The sequence below is a fragment of the Eublepharis macularius genome, chromosome 18, assembly GCF_028583425.1.
Source record: "Eublepharis macularius isolate TG4126 chromosome 18, MPM_Emac_v1.0, whole genome shotgun sequence".
NCBI classification, from domain to species: domain Eukaryota; kingdom Metazoa; phylum Chordata; class Lepidosauria; order Squamata; family Eublepharidae; genus Eublepharis; species Eublepharis macularius.
The window spans coordinates 24,694,026-24,716,446 of record NC_072807.1 but is presented as its reverse complement, the minus strand read 5'-3'; the positions used below and the strand labels follow the sequence as shown (position 1 = coordinate 24,716,446).

Here is a 22,421-nt window from a genome sequence, read left to right as displayed (position 1 = left end):
CGGCATTGTCAGCTGCTGAAAATGTAATGGATTAAGTTGCTGCCTACAAATGCTACATACAAATGGAATGCGCTAGAGACCCATAAAGACTGACAGCAGAGTGAGAAGAGGCCATGAGTCAGTGGTTGAGCATCTGCTTGGCACGCAAGATGGTCCTGGGTTCAATCCCCTCCGTCTCCACTTAAAAGATTCAAGGAATAGCTGATGAAGAGTCCAGTAGCGTCTATAAGACTAACAAAATTTGTGGTAAAACACGTGTCGGGATATACAATGTTAGCTGGGAAGGGTAGTCTAAAAAGACAGAGAGGTGAAATTGACAGAGTCTTCAGGGAGGAGAAGATGAAATTAACAAATCCTCTGAGGACCAATCTCCGCTGGCTCTGTCTTTTAAAACTACACTTTCTGGCACAGTTTTAGACTGGAGAGGTGAAATTGACAGAGCCTTTGGGGAGGCAAAGATGAAATTAACAAACCTTCTGAGGACCAATCTCCGCTGTCTCTGTCTTTTAAAACTACACTTTCTGACAGTTTTAGACTGGAGAGGTGAAACTGAGAGAACCTTTGGGAAGATGAAGATGAAATTAACAAATCCTCTGAGGAACGATCTCTGTCAGCTCTGTCTTTCTAAACTACGCTTCCTGGATAACACAGCATCTCCCTACACTTGAGGAACATGCACCGAGGCGTCTCATGTAGAGAGACTCTAACAGAGCAATCCTAAGCAGAGTTACACCAGTCTAAGCCCATTGAAATGAATGGGCTTAGACTGGTGTAACTCTGCTTAGGATTGCACTGTAAATTACAATGGGTTGTGAGAAAATTTGCCACACAGTTACTATTGTCAGTGGCAGCCCTGTGTGCACCAAGTTCCATGCAATATGTATGTAGAAACAACTTACTCCTCTGTATTTTAATGGGCTGCAAAATTAATCTATTGTATTTTATTGTATTTATGGACTCAGTCAATTAGATTTTAAGGTACTGGTAATGTTTTATATTGCATAAAGGGCCTTTCAATCCCATTTCACAGTATTCAAGCCCTTCTGAATATTGGACTGGCTTGAAGAGTTGACCACCACTCCATTTTTTCAGCATTAGTCCGTAGTATAGTTGTGTCCTGAGAATATATCAGAGGGGCCCTTCTGAGGAGGAATTTATTCACATTTATTGGGGGTGTTCCTTTGGTAGATATGTAAGGACTAGGTAGCCAGAATTTGAGAGGGGGAGATAAATTTTGAAATGGACACAAACACTGCTAGCACCAGGAAATTTCATGGTAAGCCAGTCACAAGAATCAAAGGAAAACCACCCAGGCGAATTTACCTGTTATTGCCCCATTTGGTGAGATAGTCATATACTCAGAAGGGGGAGACACTGTCTCTAGACCCCAGCGCAGGCCTCCTCCACAAGCTGTTGTCTACCCATTGAAAATAACGGCCGAATCTTAACGAAGCAAACCCGAATCTTTCCGAAGCGGCTTGCCGCTTCGGAATCCCCTTTATTCCAAAGCGGTTTCCCAATTTGGGTAAACCCAAATTGGGAAACCCAGATCAGGCTGGCCCTGCACACCTCTAGTCTGAGGGCTGTATTCCCTTTGGAAAGTTGTCTACAGGGGCCCCCTTTCACAACAGCCCTCCAAATGCCTATCACAACTTTATCATGTGGGGATTTACCAGGCACATTTCTTTGCAAATAAGATATCCTGCCAATTAAACCAGTTCAGCCTAAAAAGAACTGTGCATACCGCTGGAACTGTGCCGCCAATGTCTTGTTCTCCCCAGGCACATGCCTGGTGACAAGAAAGTGGCAGAACCCTCATAGTGCTATATTGAAAACAAATAAGGATGTAACCGGGCTTAGCACAAAGTAATAACTCACTCTATACTTTTCATTGCCACATTGTCACCTGTCTGATCCCTACCTTTCCCTTGCGATGGGCACGAATTGTCTATTTAGAAGTTGGGGGTGCAGAACAACTCCGGTTATCTGGATATTTCATATCTCTGCGCTGCCATATATCGAGTGTACTTTCCAGCACTTGTTCCAATATACTTTATGACCTTTTGCATTTGGCAGGCTTTTATCACGGACAAATTTCCTGTCCTAGATATATAGAGAGAACAAGATTTCTAATAAAATTTTTAAAAAACCAACCTGCCACCGCTGCCTGTCATGATTGCTGCTGTTCAAAAGGATAGGATATGAAAGCATTCTCTTCTTGTTTCAACTGTTTTAGTTAGGATTCTCTTCATATTTCTCAAATCCCTTCCACCATAAAGGAGAACCTTAGAGTCAAAATCTTATGGGTTATTAATTCTTTGGGTATCTGGGGAGCACAGGGGCATAAGCAGAACTCCTTGTAAACTTCAGATCAAAGAAGATTTACATGGCTATATTCAGACGAAATATTGAAACTGAAGCATTGCTTAGAATACCAAAAGCTATTTCATCCTTTGTAGAGAAGAGTATATTTTTGTTTTAAAATCAGGGAGGGGCGGGGAATCTGCATTAGGAGAAATCCAATGACAAGCTAGGGATGAGGGCAATTCCTGTGAAAATTGTGTTGGTTGTGGGATTTCTGGAGGTAGCTGGTTGGTTACTATTGGACACAGAGTACTGAAATAGAGGGACCTATGGAATGAAGCCCAATGCAACTTTTGCAGAGCAGTGTGGCCCGTTTGGAAAGGTGAATTCAATTTCAATAATAGCACCTTAGAGACCAACAAGATTTCCAGGGTACAAGATGTCTGAAAAAGTAGCTGAAGCTTTGATTCTCAAAAGCCTATACTCTGGAAAACTTGTTGGTCTCTAAGGTGCCACTGGGCCCAAGTCTTACTGTCCTACTGAAAACCGACATGGCTTCCTATCCGAAACTCTTCAATTTCAACGTATCTTTTCCTCTCCGGTTTACAGGAGAAGCAAACACTGATTGGCTACCAGCCGTGAAGTTTTGTTTTTAAAAAGGTGATTTCCCCAAAGCAGTTAAAAATAATAATAATGGTGTAATGATTTTAAATGTGTGTGTCTTTAAATGCTTGGTGTGGTACAGGTGAAGAGTGGGGGTGAAAGAGAGGGATGAGTGAGTAATATGATTGGCTGATGACTGAGAGTATGGGCAGAGTGAATGCAGTTTTTAGTTACTGAGAGAGAGATGATTCAGTCTGGGGAAAGCAGGCAAGCTGTGTGCAGCCTGAGCATGTTTAAACATTTCTGAGAGAAATATAACCTCGGTAGAAGCCTGAACTGTGTATGTTTGTGAAAGATCATTCAGTCATGGCAAGAGAGGCCAGCTGTGTGCAGCCTGAGAGTGTCTGTGAATTTCTAAAAGAAATATAACCTGTGTGGACATCTGAACTCTGTGTATCTGAGAGAAAACAATTCATTCTGTCTAAAGCAGGCAAACTGTGTGTGTGCCTGAGAGCAGAACCACAAGCGACAAAAGGCACAGATATCACAATTGTCTGCTTCCCTCAAGTTTTGATGGGAAATGTAGGCATCCTGGTCTCGCAGCTTCGCTCTCTGACTGCTGTCCAATGGACTTTTCAACTGTCACTTGTCCAACATTACGCAAAGCTGCCTACATTTCCCATCAAAACTTGAGGGAAGCAGACAAGTGTCCAATCTGTGCCTTTTGTCACTTGTGGTTCTGCTCATAGAGAGAGTCTTATGTGTATTTGAGTGAGAAATTGATATCTGAAGCGGGCAAACTGTGTGTGCAGCCTGAGAGAAGAGCTGAGTGGCTGTCAGTGCAATCCTAAACAGAGTTACACCATTCTTAGCCCATTGATTTCAATGGGGTTAGACTGGAATAGTTCTGCCTGGGATTGCAAAGTCTATCTATGAAAAGAAATTCTAAGAAACCATTAGGCTTAAGAAATAATATGAAACTGATATGCTTAGTGTAAAAATAAAAGTTTAATTTTTTTTGTTTATCCCAGAGTATACATTATTCCTATATCCCATTCCTATCCTCAGGGCCACAAAGTTCCACGAAGGAGCCTGACGCTTGGGCATGTTATTAAAGGGGAAATTTAAGTTATTTTGGAATATAATTCCTGGTGGCAGCAATCTACCCAGAAGGAGCAAAAACAAAAGGGTTAAAGGCAAAATCTGAGAGAAAGAAAGAGGCTTGTAACAAATGGGTATCACAATCAAAAATATACAACCACCAAATAAAACTTTCCAAGCAATTTTGAATCTATAAAACTAGAGTAACATCAGCTCAACTCAATCTGGGATTCTCTATTATATTTATAATATGTAACAGAATAGTTAAATACCATTATATATAATGCTAATTTTATACAGTATTGTACTAAATAAGTAAACTGTATCTGTAAGATATTATTTATTTGTATAACTTGTAGTTTATTTACATTTGAAAAAATAAAAGAATTATTTAAAAAAATAATGGGGAGAGAAGGATAAACAAATATATGTGTATGGCAAACACACACAAATAGGAAGCTCGTCCCTGAAGCATGGGGCGGATGGGCTTAGATTTATGATTAAACCCAACTTTCAACTGCATGGAATATGTTTCTGTCGTATGAACATATGGACTTATGAAACTGCCTTATATGGAGTCAGATTATTGGTCCATCAAGATCAGTATTGTCTTCTGAGGGCCAAACTACAAGAGACAAATGACACAGGTTGGACACTTGTCAGCTTCCCTCAAGTTTTGATGGGAAATGTAGGCAGCTTAGCGGAATGTTGGAAAAGTGACAGTCGAAAAGTCCATTGGACAGCAGTCGGAGAGCCAAGCTGCAAGACCAGGACGCCTACATTTCCCATCAAAACTTGAGGGAAGCTGACAAGTGTCCAACCTGTGTCATTCATCACTTGTAGCTTGGCCCTCAGACTGGCAGAGGCTCTCCAGGGTGTCAGGTAGAGGTCATTTCACATCACCAGCTACCTGACCCTTTAGATGGAGATGCCAGAGATTGAACCTGGGACGTTCTGCATGCCAAGCAGATGCTCTATCACTGAGCAATGCCCCTTCCCAATACCCCTTGTATTGGTAAGGTAAGCTTTTGGCTACCTGGGAAAAACAGACTATGATTTCCCTAAAAACGTTACACTGATTTTCACTTTAGACCCAACGAGATTCTTGCCAGGTTTTTGTTGCACCTTCTTCTTGACTTTGCTGACCTAACTATGATGATGATCCATGCCTCTCTAGCTTCTAGGATGGATTACTGTAACATAGTCTGCCTGGGGCAGCTCTGGACGGCATCCCAGAAACGTCAACTAGTGTCAGCTGCAACTGTTCACATTTTGACAGATAACAGCCTGATGCATGCATACGAAGCCCATCTAGAAAAAAACAGCATTGTTTTCTAGACTCTTATCTATTATCAAGGTCAGGTGTGATTAGACCAGTTTTCCTGGGCAGGAAGCTGGAATAACTAGGCCCAGGGCAGGCAGTGGAGTCAAGGGCAAAAAAGGAGATCACATTCAGTGACAGGTCAGGCAGGCCCAGAAGCCAAGCCCTCTCACACTGAACAAATTGCCAGGTTGAGGGGGCAGAGGCAGAGGCATAGGTTGCCAGGTCTCCTTACACTCCCAGCACTTATCTTTTCGGATGTCCTCATGTACATGTTCATGGTGTGGTGCGATGACATCACTCCTGAGAATTATGTTGTCATGCCGCACCGGGAGCGCACCCTGGGAGGCCCGTTCCCACGCCTTTTCCCCTGCAGACCAGGTGAATGGTGGGGGGGGGGGGGAAGGAGGCTGGGAGTGGGGGATTTCCTGCCCCCACTGGGGGACTGGCAACCCTATGGAGGCAGAGCTTATATAGCTCCAGTCCTGCCTTCAGCTGGGATTAGTCTGCATAGACTGGTCCTTGGATGCCATTTCCAGAGTAACTATTTGAGGGTTCCCTCCAGGCTTTGCTGGTGGCAAAGTGAGAAAGGCGCTGGGACCCAGCTCCCAGACACTTGGTGAGAAACCCCCTGCACCTTATACCTGCATATTTGAATGATTCCATCTCTGTATTGTCGAAGGCTTTCACGGCTGGAGAACGATGGTTGTTGTGGATTTTCCGGGCTGTATTGCCGTGGTCTTGGCATTGTAGTTCCTGATGTTTCGCCAGCAGCTGTGGCTGGCATCTTCAGAGGTGTAGCACCAAAAGACAGATCTCTCAGTGATTCCATCTCTCTCTACAACCTTGCCTCCAAACTCAGATCCTCACAAAAATGGCTTCTACCTCTTCCATCTTTGTGTCTGGCCTGGTCCTTCTCAGTTGGAACTCACTCATAGGGTTACATTTTTATTTAAAGAAATCAAATGAACGGAGAAAGTCTGTTGATGACTTCCTCCTAAATTCCTCAGATGTGGTGCCCAAGCTGCAAAGATACTCTGAACTTTGCAAAATGTCAACATCAGCTCTGTCTTGATTCCAGTATGTAATCTGGGGGGGGGGGGGGGCAGAAGCGACTACGTCTCATTCATAAACAACAGAGCCACAGATCGTGTGCCCTTGGCATCAGCTTCCAATTGGCAGGGTAGAGAAAGCTAAGAACATCAAGTACCATCCCGTGCAATGGAAATCCACACATTATGTTATTTGCCCGGTAGAAATGGAATTGTGCCGCTTCTGTTCTTTTGCTACACAAAGAGGTCATGTTGTTCAGCACCTAGAATATATAAATGCAGATTATCTCTAAGTAGGGAAAATATTTGAGAAGCATCCTTGACTGACAGGATGTTGGCAGCTTCAAGGCCCTAACCTTGCCAAGACGCATGTACCCTCAGAAGCAGCCCGTCACAGTGACCTACATGTTCAATCAAAGCTTGCAAATATTGAAATGTGGAAGCCGGATTGGTTGTACAGCTCAGCATGCAAGCTTTTGACATATATTGGCATGATATACTCATTGAAAATGTGCAGAGAAAGCAAGTGGCAGAAACTGGGATAGGCTTAAGGACCATTAACGGATGTTGGTAAAAGGAGGAACCTCTCTGTTCCCCAAATAATGGCTATAAATGAATGTCGCTGAGACACGTGATTAAATGGGGGGGATCATTCCGAGAATGGGCAAACCGGAACGTTAAGAAGGTGCATCCCACTTTTGTCTTCAAAGTGACACCAAATAATTTAAAACAGTAAGGAATACAACAGGCCCCCCCCCAGCCTTTTTGAGCCTGTGGAATTCTGACAGAGTGTGGTGGGTGCAGCCAAAAAAATAGCTGCCACGGGGGGCAGAGCCAGCTGTCACACCTTACCCTCATTCTCACAGCAAAGACCTTGTGTTGTGGTGGCAGCTGCTGCGTTTTTTAAAATCTGCACAGCCAATTAAATCTGCAATGGCCAAACAGAAGCATGGCTGGGCAGAAGCCTCATCTAGGACTGCCCACTTTCTAAAAACTCTTAGCAGGCACCAGAAAAGTTTTCGACGGATCCCTTGGTGCCCATGGGCACCGCATCGGGGACCCATGGAATACAATAAAATGAATCAACGAGCAAAACAACAAACAAAAGCTGGTCCTGAATTCAGTCGCTGACAGGTGTGAAGGCACAAGCTGTGAGCCACTAATTAAGAGCCTATATGCCAAGAGGCCTTTGGTTGTTGCCCTTTGGAGAAAGCCTCTGTCCACACCCCAATTTTATACCTGCAACAGGAAGGTGGAAACAAATGCTCAGCCAGCTGTAAGAGGTGGTAAAGATATTCCTTTCCATCTTTCCCTCTGTGTGGAAGCATTATTTGGAAAGGTGGGACCTAACATAAAGGAAGTCCACCATGTTCTTGGGGGGCAGTAGCATTCTGAAGATTCGTAAAGGATTTTCAACAAACTCTAAGCTAAATACTTTGCAAAATTCTGCTTGATTTAAAACAGCACAGCTGTTCATGACTGCCTCCAAGGAATCTTTGGGACTGTGATTTTGTGGATGGTGCTGGGAAGTTACTGTTAGAGATCTCTAATCTCCCCCCCCCCCGCCCCGCCCCACACACCTCATTGAACAACAGCCCCCAAGGTTCCCAGTGCTGCTAGGGAGCACCCTCCTTACCCCACCAAATATAAGAGGTAATGCTATTTCACCAACTGGCTTCTTCTGCATCCAGGGAAAATTTAATAAACTTACTCATTTCTGTTTTCATATAAACAGATTTTCAGTATGGGCCGCCTTTGCCAGGCTACCCAAAACCAGTTGAAACGAGAAAGAATGCTCTCGTATGATTTCAGTTTTTAATGCAAAGGAAAACAGCATGCGTCCAGGTACGTATTAAGAATGTCACACCCACCAGTGACAAAAACTAAAAACCTCTATCCTCAGCTGATGCTCCTTGCGATGTGCTGAACTCTCCCTCCCCCCCCCCCCCCCCGTTTCTGCATTGCTCGGAGCTATTGATTTTGCTCATAATGAGCTGCGAGTATAGAGCGGTTGGCACGATCTCCACTGGGCTCTCTCATTCTTGGCTGAAATGATACTCCCAGATGCTATCGACAGCCTGTTGTCCGTCTCCTGCTCCAACAAACCGTCACAAGACGAATGCCAAGGCAGGTGTAATGCTCAGGGTACAGCAGGGAGCGCCACCTGTGCCCATCAAGGCAAGCTACGGAGACAATCTGCTACCTGGTTGGGAGGAAGGACCATTCACTCAACAGCACGAGTCCGAATTGGCAGAAGAAGTATACTGAAGGCCAATTCAAATAAAGCTCTTGCTCCAGAGAGATGCCACCCTCCTTGAGTTCCTGTTCTGGAAGAAAAGCAGGCTTATAAATGTGAAAGTAAGTGAAAATCAATAAGTCATTTGCAATAGGTAGGCAAAGGTTTGAGATGGGCAAATTCAATCAACTTGGCTGTCATGAGGTTGATCAAGCAGTACATCTTCATCATGCCTAATTAGTTGTGTGCAAAATGGACACAACCTACAGTGAAATTAGTAGCACACAGGAGAGACTTAAGAGCAACTCTTTCATTGAAATTAATAGGCAGTAAAAGTGCGTAACCTGGCTCTTTGTAAATCCCACTTGATCACATTAATTCTCTTTTATTTCCAGGGTGGCTAAAAATCCTGGGGAAAGGGAACAATAAGTGTCAAAATGGTGCAAAGATTTAGGAAGGCACGGATTGGCAGCAGTCAGTCCTAATTTCCTAAACCCACCCCTCCCTGCCTGCAATACCCAGAGCAGTTTTGCATAAAGGGTCACAGACTCGCTGAAAATGTAGCAGCACTTCCCAGCCTCGAATGAATATGGCTATGAATATGGCCATTATTCTTTCCTTCCTTCCTTCCAACGGGGGCCCAAAGCAGCTTATATCATTCTCCTCTCCTCCATTTCATCTGCACAACATCCTTGTGAAGTAGGTTAGGTCGAGAGGGTGTGATTGGCCCAAAGTCACCCAGCCAGCTTCCATGGCAGAGCTGGGATTTGAACCTGGTTCTGTTGAATGAGAACCAGCAGTGTTACGATAGCTTCAAGGGGTTTGTCACCCTTGACCAAACCAGCAGTTGACTTGATCAGACCTAACCTTCTTGATCTGTACATCTGTTATATCAATTACCAAGTCAGATTCACTGCAGGGGCTGGAAAAGCTTGCTGCGACTCCCGTTTTAATATTGCATCTGCCTTCAACCTCTCTGTTTGCCCCCTACTGTTCTTCCTTTCTCTATTTCCTGACATTGAGTGATGATGAGATTATTAGAGAGGGAGATACACATTGAAGACCCCTTTCATCCGGAGAAACTACAGGCAGCACTGCTAATGGCAGGCGCAAATGTGAGCCGTCCTTTCTCCATGACACACGACATTGTCTGTGGGAAATGATGGACGTTACACCATGTATCAAAAGACAGATCTCTCCAAGAGGGCCCCTCTCGGCAGCTGCCAAACATCATGGGGTACCCATGAAGAGAGTGCCGGTGTAGAATATTCTGTTACTGTCATTTGGGGACCAGGTGTCCAGGGACAGAGTGAGGAGTGTTAAAGAATTAAAGAATAAAGAAATCTGGAGCTATGGATGAAGTTGTTTCTAGCCATGTCAGTCCAAAAACAAAAGCCAAAAAGCCAAGAAAACAATCCATGTCATACCTTTTATTTAAGACCAGCCCCATGACACATAACAATGTACATGGATGCTTTTTTTTGGCCTGCAGTCTCAAACATCTATTTATTTAGATAGAGTTTTTGGCGATTCCTAGAGCTACCTGCTGTCTCTTCCAGGGAAGTGATGTCATCATACTCACACCACCACTGTTTTTTTTAACCCCCTTCCCACCACTGTTGCTTGGACCAGTGGCAGGCAATGGGCACTCGAGATGGGTTGTTCCCCACTGCCAACGGGGTCTTGGCAGTTCGAAAAGGGAGCCAGTTTTTCGATGGACGAACATTCATTGACCACTTTGTGACTGTTCAGCAAGTCACTCCACCATAATTCTTTCCTAACAGTACAGGACAAGTCAGTCCACTTTTTGACCACATGTGTTATCACATAGCCTAATTTAATTCTGCTTGACCCCAACATCCTAAGGACAGTTTTACCATTTTAGACTGATTGGATCTGCAGAGTTTTCTCACATGTAGTTTTGAACAAAACTGACACAAACCTGTTCAGCAGGCAGGCATCCGAGTATTCAGCAATGCCAAAACAAACAAACAAACCTAGTGATTGGCTCGTGTTTGATCATCACCACTGAACACAGTAAGTTTGAGTGTTGAGCAAGTTTAATGTGACATACAGGGCCCCGCCAGTTTTTAAGAGTCTAGCATGGGGGAAAGAAATCCATGTATACTGTGCACAGCTCCTTCGAAGGAGGGTGGGATGAGAAACCCTATAGCAAACCCTATAGGGATCAAGCAGTAATGTGCCATGAGAAAAGCAGATAGGGTTGCAGACTTAACTGCTCCACAACTGAGGCCCATAAGCCATCCTCCTTTTCTCCAAGTAAACATATGAAGCTGCCTTATACTGAATCAGACCCTTGGTCCATCAAGGTCAGCATTGCCTACTCAGACTGGCAGCTGCTCTCCACAGTCTCAGGCAGAGGTCTTTCATATCACCTACCAATTGGTCCTTTCAACTGGAGATGCCAGGGATTGAACCTTGGACCTTCTGCATGCCAAGCAGATGCTCTACCACTGAGCCACAGCCCTTTCTCTACTGCTACTGCCTGCCCCACTTTCCATAGCTGAAACCAAGTCCTGTGTCTTATGTCTTTCTTCCCGGATACCTACGGTCAAGAAGTCAGAAAGTAGCTGCTGTTGGTATTAAAAATAGAAGGGAACGTATTTAAAGTTTCAGTTTGGAGTTCCAAGGTAGCTTTTGTGACATAAACGTATGAGTTTAATCTCCTTCTTGTTTTTTCCTCTTGGCTCTCAACTAATTCCATGCCAAAGGTGGAAGTCATCATCCAGGGTGAAAAAATGTCAGACAAATGCCACCCCCCCCTCCCAAGAAACAGAGAGGCTGGTGGAACCCTGTATAACAGCAGGAAATAGGATTATTTGTACTGCTGGAGTTCATTGCAGGGGGAAAAAATAAGGAAAGCAAGATTCATTCCGTCTGCTGACATTTTGTGGCGCTGCCAAAAAAACTGTATTACCGAGAGTTGTTACCTAACAAAGCTCGAGCATCATGTTCAACAGTGAGTGAAAGCTTTACAAAAACAACTTGAAGGACTGGTAAATGAATTTGAAATTAGATGTGCGAGTCAAAGTGCCTGACAAAACATCTGGCGGTGCCACTTCTAAAGTTCAGTGCCTGTCACAATCAAGGCAGGTTCCTGAAAGACCCATTCCAACCATCTCCTGGTGAGGGGCTCGGCACTTGGCAGTCCATTCCTGGCTGGCACTCCACTACTCAGTGTGCTTGCACAAAACAGATCTGAAACCTTTCAAAGGTTCTCTGGCAGAGAAAATCCCTAAGAATGTGCCAGTCCTTTTTGGCTCGTCAACACACCCAAGGAGCTGTTCCCTGTTTCTATACCAGAAGGGAAAGCTGATACCCAGTGGCAGACTCTGTTGAGGCGGCAGATTTGCAAAGTCCCTAGCGGGGAGTGTTTCCTGAACCAGGAAGACATACCTCTGTAGAAAATGTTTCTACTTACTGCATTCCAGCTTGTTTCAAAGTCTGCTCAAAGTCACATTGCAGGTTTTGTGGACTTGAAGCTGTAGAAACATTAGTTTGCAAGCGCAGGTGTTTTGCTTGCAGGAACAATGCATTGTGGGCTTTGTAGTCTTAAAGCTGTGTAAAGACTAAAACATCTCCGGGGCAAAAATTGGATCGCTCTAGTAAAAAAAAGAAATGTGGGTAATTGTCAAACATTTTGGAACGTAATTCCTCAAATGGGGGCTCTTGGTTATCGTCAGATTACATTTTAGTCAGAATGTGGTAGCTATCCTTATTGGAAGTAGTCAATAAGAATAATTCTTCCCCCTCTCCTTTCTTTAGGGGATATATGTGGGTGACAGCTTGCTTGTTTGCTGCTAGTGACTTGGTGAATATGAATAAAGCCCCCATGTTGTGTCTATAGTTACTTGTTTGAGGAGGCTGTACCCCTAGCCACAAGGTTAAAGCGGACTCTTGAATCTCCCTTGTCTGGGTGGCCCGAAAAATTCTTTTTCTTTGGACTGGACCTCAGGGCTGCTGGACAGCCTGTGAAATCTTTGAAGAAGAATCCCGCTTACGCACGCGCAAAGACCTCCTCTTGAGGCTTAGAATGATACCAGAGATGGCGGAGAGAGAAAGCTTGTTAAGTACTCTTCATTTTCATTGGCAGGCAATCCAGATCTGAGGGGAAGTGGGAAATGTATGGGGTTGGTTATTTCCCCAAGGGCCTCTTTTCACTCTATATTGTTGTTAGTGGAACAGATAATTTAAAACTGGCTCTCAGCACGAATCGGATCCTTAAAATTGGAAGGCAGCCTAATCTCCTGCAGGTATAATAGCAAAACACGGGCTGGTGCAGGGGTAATGACTCTCTTTTTTAATATTCAAAGTCCGCCCTGATAGAGCCCTTTAAAAAAAGGAAATGTATGGAGTTCTTTGGTTGAGAAAGAAGGCATTTCACAGCAACCTGATGTACCAGTTTACTATGTTATTGTATTCAGGTAATTTTTTTAAAATGGAGGAGTATTAGTGGCTCAGATTCCCTCTAGAACATGAATTTCCTGCAGCCCCTTTTCTGCTACAGGCCAGAATGCCCTCTCCAATATGCTGTTCCTGGGGAAAGGGAGACCCCTAAAGAAGCCTGAGGGGGGAATGAGAGGTTGGCCAAAGGCGGGAGAAAATCAGCTGTAATGCACGTATGGTTCTTGTTGGGTTTAGTTAAGAAATGGAAAAGGGACTCCCCCCAAAAGAGCTCAAAACAGAGAGGCACAGCCTATGGGGGGAAAGAAAACTATACACTTGTTACAAAATTATTGAATTTTAAAGTGCTCACATGCTCAAAAGTGTAAACTGTTACAAGTAAGAACAATAATTACATTCAAGAATTATAATTACATTCAATCTGTCATATAGGGTATAAACAATGCATACACACAATCATAAGATAATAGAGGTCAAGAAAACAATTAAACACCATTGGTCTGAATTCAGGATGAGCTTCAGTTTGTATTGCATATAATAGTGCAATTCATATTTCCTGAAATATATTTGTCTTTATCTCTTTTGCAGATGTTGTAAAGTCCTTCCGTTGTTGGGTGTGCACAGGAAGATTGGCAGAATCACCTCACTCCCAGAATATAGTGTAAATTAATAAAGCCTTTGCACAAACCAGGGCTTTTTTTCAGTGGAAACGCGGTGGAATGGAGTTCCGGCACCTCTTAAAAATGGTCACATGGCCGGTGGCCCTGCCCCCTGATCTCCAGACAGAGGGGAGTTCAGATTGCCCTCCTCATGAGCAGCGCGGAGGGTGATCTAAACTCCCCTCTGTCTGGAGATCAGGGGGCAGGGCCACCAGCCATGTGACCATTTTTGCAGAGAGCAATTCAGACTTTAAAAAACTCCCCCCTTGTTCCAGCTGACCCAAAGTGATGTCATTGTGCAGTCACAACCTCTTTTCCCAGAAAAAAGCCCTGGTGCAAACCAAATGTGTGGCTGTACTTAGGATTAATTTCTAACCAAGTGGGCGGAGCCTGATGGGCATGTGCCAGCAATATAATCCCGTTTCGTAGTAAATACTTTTTCAAAGGCACAATTAGACCACGACAAACGATATACCGTTAGTTCTAACCAGCTTAAGTTTCCAGTTGGTGTGATTTTCGACGGAAATTCACTGTCACGGCAGTTTGGCTTCCGTGTGTTCAGCGTCTTTTCTGAAAACGGGATTTCCCACTCTTTCCTGTGCCTGCTAAAAGACACTGAACAAATGGAAGCCAAACTTCCTGCTTCCGCTTTGAAATCGGAGGCGTCTGGAATTTGTGAAAAAAACCGGCCAGCGTTCAGTAAGTGGCCCGTCTCTTTAACAGCATGTGGAAATGGCCAAGGATGGCTGGACCAGTCAGACAGCAAATCCTTTCTTTATTAACAGAGTGCTCCTCCTGAGCTTCAGCACAGCAGCACGGCCTAAACTAATATTTACCACACTATCTTACAGATTACACACAGAGAGCATCTCTTTTGAGTTAAAGAACCAATAATGGTCTATTAATTTAAAGAAGTACATTAACTTAAGTATAGTGAAGAGACAGTGTGACTAACTAATCTAGTTAACTAGGATGGCTTCAGATTGATAACAGAGAAATCTGCTTCATTTTGTCCCAGGAGGAGGCACCATGCTGCTTCTCCTTGTGCATGCAGGGAAAGGAAAGAAAGAAGAGAGAAAAAGGAAGGAAGTTCCCTAGGACTACATTCTACCAATCAGAGAAAGTGAGTGATAGTAGAGTAGGCAGGAAGAAGACTGATACTAGCCTATCTATCTGTCCAGCTCTATGGTTCTTGTCCCCTTTTTTGTTTGTAATCTTGAAGGTCTGAGCCAGAGACATCGCCAGTCCCTTTTCCTAACAGTTCTTGTCCACAGGTTCCAACCCATTAGCCTCCACAGATCGCTGCTGCCTGAAAGGGTCGTTCTGATATCTGCCTCTTCAGCTTATCGTCCTACCATTTGGAGATATGTACTTGCTCAATGGTAGAGTATCTTTTTGCAAGCAGAAGGCACCAGGTTTACCTCCAGTTAAAAGGGTCAAGTAGTAGGTAATGAGAAAGCCTGATGCTGAGAGCATGGACAGCAGCTACCAGTCAGAGTAGACAATATCGGCCATGACAGATCAAGGGTCTGACTCAGAAAGCAGCTTCTTGTGTGTCCACCTCAATTTTTGTAACGGATATATCCGTTCTAAGCCATCCCCTCCCCATTCTTTGCTACTCAATAAAATACCATGAGCGATCACTTTTCTGGCAGTAAAAAAATACCCCTCCTAAGTGGCAATAGCTTCGTTTTAAATGCTTTTTAATACGATCCTAAGTTGCAAATGAGCTGCCACAGCCCCTTGCAAAAGCTAACAAATTACTGTTTTGCTTCAAATGTTCTTAGTGGTGTAAATCAGATTAATGAAGCTAGCGCTGCAAATCCAACTCTTCCTGCAGTAAGCAGAGACTTGTCTGAAGTACGTATTTTACAATTCGCCTGCTCTGCCAGTTCTTCTGGGCTGTTAACTCACAACTACTAGGGCGAGCGACAACATAAGTCTGATTCTTGCTGTTACAACTATAGCCACAAGTAATAGGAGCGGGTGTAACATAGCAGCTCAGAGGATGGGCTATAATTGGGAAAGTCCCCTGTTCAAATCGTACCCTTGCCACAAATGAGCAATCTCTCTCTGCCCCTCTGCAATGTGGAGTGATAGTAATACTGTCCTACCTTACAGAACTGTTGTAAAGATCATGAGATTAAATGTTAGATACAATATCATGACAATGCAACACAACGAGCTGTCATATCTGTCTGTCTGTCTGTCCATCTGCTCATTGTGTTGCATTGTCGTATCAAGATGGTAGCTGTGTTAGTCTGTCTGTAGCAATATATATATATATATATATATATATATATATATATATATATATATATATATATATATATATATATATATATATATATATATATATATATATATATATATATATATATATATATATATATATATATATATATATATAATGAGCTTGAGTTTGGAAATCTATCATTTTAAACTTTGCATATAACAAACACATTTAATATCTTTTCAACAATATTGAAAATCTGGAGATTTTCTGTTCTTTCCTAGATTTTTTTTTTGGGCAAATTTACTCAGTCTAAAAACTAGGGGCAGAATAGATTTCCAGGCAAAAGATGGAACGACATTCTTATAGATAATACTAATAACCCTACCCCACCAATTTGCAACATTTCCAATCCTTGATCCATTCTCCCTGTTCTGGTTTTACAAGACTGGAGGAACAGTGGAAAACAAACAAGAACATGGATTAGGAACCATGCAGTTTTAAGGACCTACAGATGGCTGAAAGGCCCAATAGAAAACCTTGTGACTACCTATCTCCTTGGTCCAGTGGCTGGGGCCTGGAGGGGGAGGTATCTCTCAGATCTCACTACAGCATCCTAACCACTGCACCATGCTGCAATCTCTGTCCATGACAGGAGGTGCAAAAGCTTAATAATTCATTGTGCATAATTCCTAGACAGGGAAGAGAAACAGTCAAATTCTTAAATTCCCAGGTCAGCAACCTTAAACAGGTTGCTAGCTTCTATTAGTATAATTATAGTACTGAACTGACACGGTAGCATCCATGCCCTCTGGAAACTCTTCTGTATTTAACCTCACAACACCCTGGTGATTTGGAAGAGGGCTGTTTCTCCTGTCTGGAACGCTGCATTCACCCTGAATTCATTAAAGCTGCTGCTACATATAAGGCAATGCATACTTGGAAGGTGTGTGAAACATACAGTGCCATTCTAAGCAGGTCTACTGAGAATCCTGCTAAGGTCTAGTTAATGAGCCTTACTCCTAGGAAAGTGTTCTTAGGATTCTGATTTCTTGTACACTTGAATTTAGCCCCGTGGCACAGAGTGGTAAGCTGCAGTACTGCAGCCCAAGCCCTGTTCATGACCTGAGTTCGATCCCGGCAGAAGCCGGGTTCAGGTAGCTGGCTCAAGGTTGACTTAGCCTTCCATCCTTTCAAGGTCAACGTCGCGACATTCCCCCATACGTCAGTAATTACTTGGGGCTTGCACAGGGGACTACCTTTACCTTTTTAAATATAGCCAAGACATAGAGCCAATGAAAATCGAGTATCTCCTGAGCACAACTAAGCAAGGGCGCTTTTAGACCAACAGATTTGTCCTAGATACAAAGTTTTGATCCACACTGAAATGTCTTCAAAAGCAAAACCTAAAAATCAATACTAAAACAACATACTTTGAGAAGCAAACCTACTGTAGATCTGTGCTCACCTGTGGCAAAATGGCCCCTCCACCCCTTGTTTTTACCGTGGAGAAGGAAGGATTTATATTCTTGGCCCTGGAGTTGATCTCTCCAACCTTTATCCCACACATTCCCTTTCCCAAAGAGGGTTCACTTTCCACTGCTACAAGCAGGCCACTAATAGAATTGCAGGCTGATGGCTTGTGGTCAGACCTTTTTCAGAATTCTCTCCTTAATTCAGCCAATGTGGAAATAGGAGGGAAATCCTTGAAATCTTATTTATTAGAGTTATTCTTAAGTAGGCAGGGGCTCCCTGTTTCCATCGTATACTTTGGGAAGTATGAGCCAAGCACGAGGCATTTTCATGGATGACTTGCAGAGACGAAAGGTCTCCAATGGGTGTTTTCTATTTTCAGCACACAGATGTCGGAAAAACTATCCCCCAAATGAAGTGAAAGTGGCTCTGATGATAGCAAACGGCCAAACATCTGCTCTTTTCCTGTTGAAATGGGTTATGCGACTCCATCCCAGAGCCCTCCAAAGAAAAAGCGGTGCAATATCTAGCATTAGGCCTGGAGAGTGAAATTGGCTGGATTAATCTCTTAATTGAGCCCAGTTCAGGTGAACAATCCTCTGCCTGACTCCTTTTCATTAGCTGCTAAGACCTTCTTTGCTTTACAGTTATCAGTGTAGTTCTCTTCCCCCATTCTTTCCTTCATATCATCAGTGTGCCTTCTGTTCAGACACAGTTTGGAAGTAGCACAATAAAGAACCATGGCTAAGAAAAGCATTCTCCTGCGGCATTATCTGTGCTTTGTGAATCCCTCCAGTGCACGATGTTAATGCTTAATGGAAGAACTGGTGGATGCACCAGCCGTGGCTTGTTTTCTGCCCCAAATTGGGGGGGGGGGGGAACTTCAGCAAACTGAATGAAGTCGAATGTCACATATATGCCAGTAAGTAACCCAGAGCAGAGAAGCTGTAGTGTTTGTTTAGCAATGGAGTTCAGTTCTGCCCCAGCTTAAATCTGGGCTGGAAACATGACTTTTAGTTGGGAAGCACTTCCAAAACAGATTCCAGCAGTTTGCAGGCCCATTCTGGAAATACATGACTGAGTAATGCATAGCCGCCGCCCCCCCCCCCACCCAAATCAGGGTCCAGCCTATATGCCAGAGGTTGGGGGCATGTAAAATGAGTCAGAGCAGCCTGGGTGAGATCTCTAGGGCTTAGGCCATCTTGACTCCACTCATAACCCAATAAGGGGCTGTGGCTTTGTGGTAGAGTGTCTGCTTTGCATGCTGAAGGTTGCAGGTTCAATCTCTGGCCTCTCCAGTTAAATTGTATTTATTTATTTATTTAACTTACATACTGCTTCTCCACCATGTTTAGTGCTCAAGGCAGTTTAAAGGGCCAGGTGATATGAAAAACCTCTGCCTGGGACCTTGGAGAGTCACTGCCAATCTGAGTAGACAATGCTGATCTTGAATGGTTGACTCAGTATGAAGCAACTTTACGTTGAGATTTCTCTCCCTTGGGGACGCAGTGGCCTCTCTCTGCATGTCTGGAGTGGCCCGTAGAATTATGATTCCATTCAGCTTGATACAATTTGGTTCCAAAGTTGGCAGAGCTTCGTAGAGCATCTCTGCAAAGGTCAGAGCAGAACTTAAAAGCTCTGTTGAATGCTCACGAGTCACTGTGAACACTTGGTCCTTGCTAGTAATTTTTAAAAGTTTTGAAAAGAACTTTACGGGGACCTTGCAATGTGTTCTCTTAGACCAATATAAACTTTCTACCAGCATCAACACCACTGACCACATGACTTGCATTGCGTCCATAAGTCTGTCTCAAAACAGCAGTGAAAGGGATTTATTTTGAAAGGCACATGGCCAAAGTGTTGGAAAGCCCTGAATAGATCCAAGGCCCTGAGGTATCCTCTTTCGGTACTTCCACTGCTTTGGTAAAACACCACACAAAAGGACACTTTATACATAACAGTGGAATGGGTATTACTAATGCAAACAAGTGGTCATGTGCATTGGTTCAACACCACATTAAAGCAATCTTGATGCAATGATTCATATGATCACATCAAGGCTGCTTATTTGCATTGTTTTACCAGTATACAAGAGGCCCGGACCTGGATAGCCCGGGTGAGCTTGATGTCATCAGAACCTGGAAGCTAAGCAGGGTCAGCCTTGGTTAGTAGTTGGATGGGAGACCTCCAACGAAGATGAGGGCTGCAGAGGCAGGCAATGGCAAACCACCTCTGTTAGAGGTGGTTTCCACTTGATCTCCACTTGATCAAGTGGAGAGCAAGTGAACAGGGAGGAATACATGTGAGTCTGTTCACTTGCCAGGCAAGTGTCATTCGTCACTTGTAGCTCGGCTCTTAGTCTCTTGCCATGAAAACCCCACCAGGGGTTGCCATAAGTCAGCTATGACTTGAGGGCACTCTCCACCTCCACCACCAGTAAACAAGTATGAACCAGGAATGGAGAGGAGAGGATACAAATGAAATGAAAGAAAGGACAGTGGTAAATCCTTCTGTAGATAACCAGGAAATAAAACATCAAGAAACAGAGGCCTCCTAATGCACTGAGTCCCCTTTGGAAAGAAAAGCCACTAGTCAGGAAGTCCAAATTCTTTAGGGTGGAAGGTTCAACAAATCCCTAAAGCGGACTTATTCCTAGGGGTTTCCAGTGGGATCTACGACAGCCTAATAAAAGCATTTTGGCTGAACTGCATTGTGGATTATTGCAGTGAGTTTAATAGCTCTGACCTCCAGTTTGCACCATTTTGACATCTTAAACACATGGCAATTTGAAATCTTTTGTAGCAATAATATTAACATTCCAGTATCATAGCAACAGAAAATGCCAGTCATGAATTATTCCATTATAATGAACAAAAGATCATTGGGATCACTCCCAAAGCCATCTATCTCGATGGTTAACCCCTTTTTATGTTTCGGTAGCATTTCAGGCAAAGGCGCACACTTCTCATTTAGGAGACAAACATGGCATTCTTTATGCAAAAGTCATGACTTAATGGATAATGTTAATTGCCGAGGATGTGCCAGCCTGAAGGTTTTAGTAGGGTCGTGTCACGGTCAACCACGGTAATCACGAACCGGTTTTTGCCAAATGATGTCATCAGATCAAATAATCTCTCAAGGACCAATGGAAACTCAAGGGGATCAGGTCATCCTTTATGTAATATTTATGTCTTTTATGGGGCTGATTTGTAGTGCATTCATTTTATTTGTTTGGAATTAATGTCATTTCCATTGACAGCTGCCTTGCGCTTTTAGGACAAGTGAATTAGAATTAAAGAAATGAATGAACAATCGACTCCAGAGCTGGTGGAAACATTCATGCTGAGATCGAGGGCATCAGAAATTTATTTCCCACATCATCAGCTCATCAGAGTCCATTTTTCATGCACACTAGTGAGACAGTATATAACAATGAAAAAGCCCAAGCTCAGCCACTAAGCGGTCAGATGTCGCCGATAATTAAGAGACAAACAACATTCTGATCTAGTGTAAGAAAGTCTATTTGCATAACTGGAACTCCAGAGCTTGGTTTTTCTGATGATTAACAAGTTGATTCATAAATCTGTAAAGTTTTTGCTGCCTCGGCACTAGTTGCTGCAAGTCCTTTCTTAAAAAGTGGCACACACACAGCATCTCACAACAAGCCCTAAAAATATACACGGAAGCACCCTGCACAACTGTTTTAGTGCACTGACATAAATCTGCACGTGGTTCGCCCTCGGGTTCTTCTATCACTTACTTCCCTTTCCGTAAGGCATCTCTAAGAGGCCCTTGAGTCCCATAAAAACCTCTGGTAGTGGGGGAATTCTGACCATTCCTAATTACAGTTAACCTAAAAAGACTACCAGAGCTGCCTATTTACATATTGCAGGGTACTCAGGTGGGGTCTGAGGTAGGGTGGCAAATGGCAACCCCTGGGAAACTGGGGGGAAGAGATTCACCAGAATGACATCATTTACAGCTATGTACCTGGATGTGACATAACTGTGTTGCATGATATTCTAGGGTTTCCACTGTAGTTAAAGACCATAGAATTCGAAGGAATCCTATAGCACCACGTGACTCAGCGACATCGCTTCTGGTTACACAGGCAGGAATGAGGCCATTGAAGCCTCCATATTTCCCCCTGTTGCTCACAAGAGAAAAGGCAGGCAGCAGGGGATGGGGACAGGAGTTTCCCCCCACCAATGGATAAGTGGCAACCCTAGGATGAGGTCCCCACCCTGTGTCAGAGCACAGTCAGGCATGGGTTAGGGGGTCTCCTCAGTCCTTGTGCATGGCCTGCTGAGGAAACACATGAGTTTTTCCCAAATAGTCCCTTTAGGCTGTTTCAGGTTGCAAACATGGTGTGGGAGAGGGGATTGAAGCCCCTTCCCCACGCATGTCATGGTCATGATTTGAATCAGGCATCTTGTGCACTGAAATTGAAGAGAAATTGCAACTCATGTCTGACCCTATGATACAGGCTGGGGATCCCAGAGCAACTTGTGTACTCTGTAATGTGTGTACTGGAAAAAACAGGGCAAGGGACTTAATCTGTGCTTAACTTAGGCTAAAATGAATATTGGTGAACATAGCCACTTCTTCCAGGGAGGTGCAACTGGTAGCTTAAAATCTATAGCTGTAACATTTAAAACAGTCATTTTCAAACTGCACCCTGGGCAACGATGGCTGGTGTGCTCTGAGGAATGGCTTTGTGCACAACTGACTTCTGGAGGAATGGCACAGATGTGCAATGGGAGTTCTGTGATCTGAACTCTCTCTTTTGTTTGTAAAACTTTAAAGCAATCACACGGGAATACAATATTGATCGGAACTATAGGGGGAGGTGATTTTTAATCCTTCCTCCTGTGCTGTTTTCTCAAATCTAAACCATCCATCAAAACCTCTCTTAACCTCTCAGAGGAAAAATTGCAGGCATTTAGAGGTCCGTGTATTTTCCCATTGTGGAACCGAAAACACCTGGTGGGGGGACTGGAAAAGTAGCAGGGGG

The 22,421-nt window shown here is 43.7% G+C and overlaps 1 non-coding gene across 1 annotated transcript; it reads right to left on the bottom strand.

Moving 5' to 3' along the window:
* Positions 1-11,034: 11,034 nt before the first annotated feature.
* On the bottom strand, positions 11,035-11,103 carry TRNAA-GGC (transfer RNA alanine (anticodon GGC)). Its single transcript has one exon. It is a non-coding gene; the product is annotated as a tRNA-Ala (tRNA).
* Positions 11,104-22,421: the final 11,318 nt, after the last annotated feature.